General features: G+C 52.1%; 1 protein-coding gene across 1 annotated transcript in view; it reads left to right on the top strand.

Moving 5' to 3' along the window:
- Positions 1-6,000, top strand: part of EPHB1 (EPH receptor B1) — an 85,996-nt gene that overhangs the window by 19,487 nt on the left and 60,509 nt on the right. The window lies entirely within an intron of this gene.

The following is a 6,000-nucleotide window of genomic DNA, read 5'->3' as shown; positions in this document are numbered from 1 at the left end:
ATTCCTCTCCCCCCCCCCCGCCTCCCTCTGCCCTGTAATTTATTTGCAGGCAGGTTGTCTCTTTGATTTACTGTATCTCTCCTTGGTAGGATTATGATAAATGGATTGTATGGCTCCGGCTGAGCTCGTCCAACACCACGTACCCACGCTGGGTCAAGCCCCCTTCGGAGCATGAAAACCAAGGGGAGGTGCTGGGGCTGGGTCTCCTCTGCGTGGTCTGCAGGCAGGAGTGAGTGTTGGTAAATGGGACTTGGTCCTTATGGTCCAAACTTTACATCACCTTCTGAACCTTTTTAGCCTGCATTAAGCGTGGGGCTCAGCGGAGGGGTTTTTGTCTGTGTTTTTCTCTTGCCTGATACGCTGGGTTTGTTGCACGTGTGTGTATGCACGTACGCTTGCAAAAATTTAAGCAGGTATTTTATTGGGCGCTTTCAGGCACATCAACCAGCATATTTCAATTTACTATATCCTGATACAGATAGTGTTTGCGGCTTGTAATTAGAGCGTTTCATCCTGCAGTCGCAGCAGGCAGCGGTTTATTGATAAAGTTGTTATATAGTTGCTGAGCAAACACCCCCAAATCTGAGCTTCATTAAGTTATCGCCTGCCCTGCTGCGATGCATCTTCATTGCGCGCTGAAATCCATGCCATTGACGGGAGATCCCGGAGGAGGTCCAGGGCTGTGCTGTGCGGCCGCAGCTTAATGCATCCCGTCACAAATTGACACAGCACGCTTGTCCTCGGCTGATATATATAAATTCTTTCCCTTTCCAACCAAAAGTGTCTATGTTTTTTTTTGGCCACCGCAGATCTCCTCCCGCTGTCTGGTGGCTGTGGATGGTGGTGTCACAGCTGAGATGTCTTTGCAGAGCAGGCACAGCTGCTCCTCTCCCCCAAGAGGTTCACACAGACCCCAAAGCACCAGTGGCTTTCTTTAAAGTACAGGCAGAAAATGTTTTGTGTTGACTTGTTTTGTTGTTGTTTAGTGCATCCTTTCCCTTCTCGACTGGGTTTGTTATTCCATGGGTAATCCTTCATAACGAACCCGCAGGAGATTGATGGGGAGAGCTCGTTATGCACTTCCAGAGCAGTTTTACCATCATTCTGTAGCAGCAAAATGCACCATTAAAGGCAGAGAGCCATGGGAATGATGGGACGTAATTAGTTGTTGCTGTAATATTTTTGATTGAAAGTGTATAGATACTGTAAGCGGCTCTTCTGGAAGCCAGTGCTCTCAGGAAACTGTTAAGAAGAGAAGCGCTTATCAAAGGGGAGAGGCCGATCCCGCTCTTACCCTGCCTGCCTCTCCAGTGCCGTAATTAAACCGTCTGGGAGATGTCAGGGTGTTCATGCTGGGCAGCCACCGGCTCCTTCACGGCATGAGGGGCGAGCAGTGGTACTCCCTCCCAGTTAGGAGCAGGAGCCAGGTGGGGAGTCCTCCTGCAGAAGAGACTTTTTGGGTGGGATGTGCGCCCAGCAGCTTGCCACCTTGTTCCCTGCAGCAGAGCCACAGGGATGTTGTGTTCCTGCTGTTCCCAGCTTAGTCTGAAGTTCAGGATATACTGAAACCTTGCACAGGCAAACCTGGACTGTGTCTATGGGATGTTGTGGTCAGAAGCACAGTCATGGAGAGCAGCCTGGAATTACTCAGGCAACTTCCTGGCGTGTGCTTCAACCCCTTCATCTATGGGGAACAGTGAGAATTAAATCCAGATTATTCCCCTGACATTTGTGGGATTTTCTTTCCGTTGACATTGAGAGGTGTGATGCAAACCACAAGTGTACAGGTAGGGGTAGTGAAAGCCTTAATGCAATCTGGGCTCGGCTTGAAGTCACGACAGTCACGGGAAGGCAGAGCTCGCGGCATCATAGCAGTTAATGTTATTTAGCACTAGTCTTTATAATAAAGCATCTTGGCTCTGTTTCTCTATTGTTCACTTTCTCTGGTAATGTCACCAAACTTGGACAGAAGCTTCCCAAGCTGTGCGTTTGCCTTGGGCTGATTTTGCTGAAGCTCTCAGGAGAGAAAGAGGGGGCAGAAAGAAAGCTTGGCATTTATGAGAATGAAATAGAGGGGAAAGGATTTATGGAAAAAAGTCTTGCTGTTGTTCCCCTTCAGAAAGTCATGCTGCAGGGCTGGGACTGCCCAAGGGATGTGCCCTGGGGCTGGACCATGCACTGACCTCATCGTCACTTGCTCTGTGCTCTGCGAGGGCACATCAGGTTGAGTCTCTGCAGATCCCACCCGCGGAGCATCCATCCTCTCTCCAGATCCCGGAGCCGAGCCCTGCACAGCCACACGCACCCTGCCCCTCGCTCGATGGCTGCCCACCCGTCTCCCCTCTCACTCTGAAGGTTCAGCTATTGACATGCACCTCTCTGCTCCCCACGCATCTCGGGGGGCTTATTTCCAGCAGCTGGCATCCTTTCCAAATCTCCCTCTACCATCTGTTGTTATCAAGCCTCCTCTCTTCTTATTTTGCTTAATTTCTATCTTTTTCCTCTTGGTTGTCTTAGACGTGCCTGCGTCTCTTTGCATATGCCCAAGCATTTGCTTTTGAGTGCCTTAGGCTGGCTCCTGCCGTTATCTCCCTTGCAGGAGTGAGAGCTGCTGCTTCTTCCTTCAGGAGAGGGACCATGTCCCCGAGGCATCTATTGAGGAGTGCATCACTCGTATAACTTTCTTCGTGGCCTCCCTGAGCAGAAAATTTGCCATCTTATCTCTTTCTTTCCAGATGGCAATGTCAAAACGTGATCAGGTTGTGTTGGCCTCCTTGCCTCCATCTCTCTCTGACTGTAGCCAGACCCTGCTCCCTGCCAGGGAGAAGTCACACCTTCTCATGGTGGGACTCAGCAGGAGCCCTCCACACTGGGGAGGTCTGAAATACGGGCTTCAGGGTGGTGGTTTCAGGAAATAAACTCAGCTTGGTTTCAGGCTGGTTCAGAAGGGTGTTCCTGGAAGAGGCTTAAATTCTATCGGGAAGGGTTGTTGGCAAGATAGCATCAGCTGGTGTGAAAAGAAGGCTCCCATGCTGCTATGCTCCACGTCTGGCTGCTCTCACCCTAAATTTCTTCTTTTCCTCCTGCTGCTTGAATGATGCCAGCCCACCCTTTGCTCCCCTGAGGTGCAGCTTTTCCCACCGTGGGCATCGGCTCTGGCTGCATCTCTCACCCGTTTGGCTGGGAGGGTGCGGGGAGTCCGGGACGGCAGCGAATCCTCCCTGCCTGGATCGTGCGAGTGCCATCACAGATGGATGCACTGCTCGGCGGTGAGGATGCTGGTGCATTCTAATTGCTGGCATCTTTACTCGTTACGAGTGTAATTGTGAGTAGACGTTTGTTTTTGTATTGATAATTAGGGACTGGAACAGATGGCGAAGGCTTAGTTTAAAGTAATGTGTCCATTAAAGAAAATCTACTGTATACAGCTGAAGATTCTTCATTCTAAGAGAGCTCAGCTCTCCAGAGCAGAGCTCATCTTCTCCCTAACGAGGGCTTCAGCCATTACAGCCTGGTCAGATGCCTTTGGTGGAGGCTCAGGTCTCGAAGACTTCTCCAAGCGAGCGTGTCGAGCTCCCTCCCAGGCAGAGCATCCCCTGGGCATCGGCTGTGCCCACGCGCGGGCAGTCAGGTGCGGGCGGTGCCCCGTTGGGCACCGAGCCTGTCCGCCGGCACGCTGGAGGTGCGAGGGCTGGCTGATACAGGTGAACAGGCGGCATGTGGTTCACTGACGTGGCTAGCGGTGCCGTGCTTGGGAGAGGAGGCACAGGGAGATGATGTACCCTTGTGCTGACACCCCCCGGGACGGGTGTTTAATTAATACCCAGTGCCAAAGAACGAGGAGTGCTCCTTGCAGCAGGATGAGGCAGAAGAGATGAGAGGTGCAAGGGGTCTGTGCAGCTCTTCTGCTGATGAATGATGCTCAGGCACAGGTCTGCAGTAATCCCCTCGTTAGCAGGCAGAGCAAAGGGATTTTTTTACTTCCTGTCCCTCCTCTACCCGCTCCCGAGCAATGGATGGCCAAGGTGATCCCTGTGGCGTCCCCCCACCCCAAACGGTAGTGATATTTTGCAGCCCAGAGATGGAGATGGAAGTGCTGGGAGCCCCACCTTGTCCCCCTTTTCTCTGCGAGGACTGGGGACAAGAGGCACCAGTGTCTGCAAAACCTGCCCCGCTGAAGGAGGGAGCTCCGCAGCCTGAGTGGCCTGTCCATAAACGTCCCTGTGGGGTTTCTCAGGGTCACAACATCACTTGTATGTCCCAGAAAATGAATTGAAATCCAAGATATCCTGCAAGAGGAAATAGCAGAGGTCAATGGGAAGTTGCTCAGCTGAGTCCTTCTGGTGCCAGTACCTCTGCAGTCACAGGGTTTGGGTGAGCTCAGCAGGAATTTGAGCTGAAAGAGGGGGATTTAACCATTTTATTTTAAAAAACCAGCCTACAAACCAGTCAAACTATTTTGCCAGGTTATGGATCTTCTTGTATATGGCAGTGTCCTTGGGAGTCAGGGCAGGATCTGAGCAGGAGGTGGTCTATAGAGGATCAGGATTTCAGCAGTAGCTCTTGGCCCTCTTTTTCCTTTAGTTTGCAGTTGCTTTAGAAACATGGAGCTGTTGAAGTGCAAGTTACGCATCTGCGATGGAAACTGGGAGCACGACCTCCCTGGCCACAGGCCACGCAGTCCCCTTAGGACTCTGGAAACCTCCAAAGTGAAAGCTTCTCTGTGGTTCTTTTTAATTAATTAATTAATTTTGTTAGTTAGTTGTTTTGAAGCTTCCTGCTTCAGGAGCTGCTACGTGCCCTGCTGGCATTGCTACTGTGCATTCCTACTTTCTTTGCAAAACGTGGAGCCTTTTGGGAGGAGCAGAAGAGGAGGGAAGGGGTGAGATTTTGTGAGGGAGCTTTCGGGAGGGATCCTGGTGGATGTCACCTTGGAGCAGAGCAGGTCCTTGCGTGCTACTGTCCTGCACTGCGGCTGTACTTTATCAAAAGTACATTCCTCTGTCATCACCCCACTGAAAAAAACCCAGCAGAACACCCAGGGAAGGAAGCTGTAAGTGCATGGAACAGGAAGCGAGATGATGGAGAGAAAATTCTTTTCGAATAAACCCTTGCAAGAAGTGCCTGTCCTGTAATCTTGTGTGTCCTTATTTACTGCAGAGAGTGCGTGTGCCAGGTCAGGTCCCAGCCTGGCCACGCTCCCTGCATCACCTTGGGCTCCGCTGCCTCAGTTTCCCCTGTGTGGCAGAAGATCACCCTGTTTACTGTGGGGAAAATCACCAATTTTATAGGCCCTCAGAGCATCCCTCCCTGTGTAGCCCTGCTGGGAGGGGGCACTGTGAGGTGTTTGCATGGCCTTTTGCATCCATTTATGCACAGGCATGTCTGCCTGCTTAGTTGAAGGACCACGGTGAGGATTAATGACTGCTTAACGAGGCGTGGGGCTGTTTGTGAGGGAAGGAAGGCAGAGGGCAGGGGGAGCAGAAACTCAGTGCAGTGGGGTCTGAAGCCCTCCTGGCAGTGCCACAGCAGCATCCCGGGACCAGTTAGAGGGGCTGAAGCTTTGCAAGCTCCCAAGCACGTTTTCACTCCATCTTTTTGGGGGGTTGCCTTGCTCTCCCTGCCTCTGTGGCCCCGCTCACCTCTGGGAGCCAGGCTGGGTCAGCAGCGCCGACAGGGATTTTGGGAGCGGGGAACATTTATCACTGGTGGCAGGGTGGGGAGTTCCCGGTCACGCTTCTCCGGTTTCTCATCCCGGGGCAGCCGGCAAAGGGAGGGCTGGGAAGATTAATAGGAGTCTCGTTTCCCGCTTGCAATTGCTGGAGCAGGCGTGGAGAGATTAAAAGCAGCAGGCCAGCGGCAGTTCATATTCCTGGGCTGATTTTTATTTCCTGACCTGTATTTCTCTGGCTGCACCCCTTTTCCTGGAGCTGCAAAGCTGCTGTGAGTACCTGGGACCATGGAGGAAAGGGGAGGGTTGGGGGATGTTCAGCTATTCCA

The sequence above is a fragment of the Athene noctua genome, chromosome 8 (genome assembly GCF_965140245.1).
Source record: "Athene noctua chromosome 8, bAthNoc1.hap1.1, whole genome shotgun sequence".
In the NCBI taxonomy this organism is placed as follows: Eukaryota; Metazoa; Chordata; class Aves; order Strigiformes; family Strigidae; genus Athene; species Athene noctua.
This window is presented reverse-complemented; position numbering and strand designations above follow the sequence as displayed.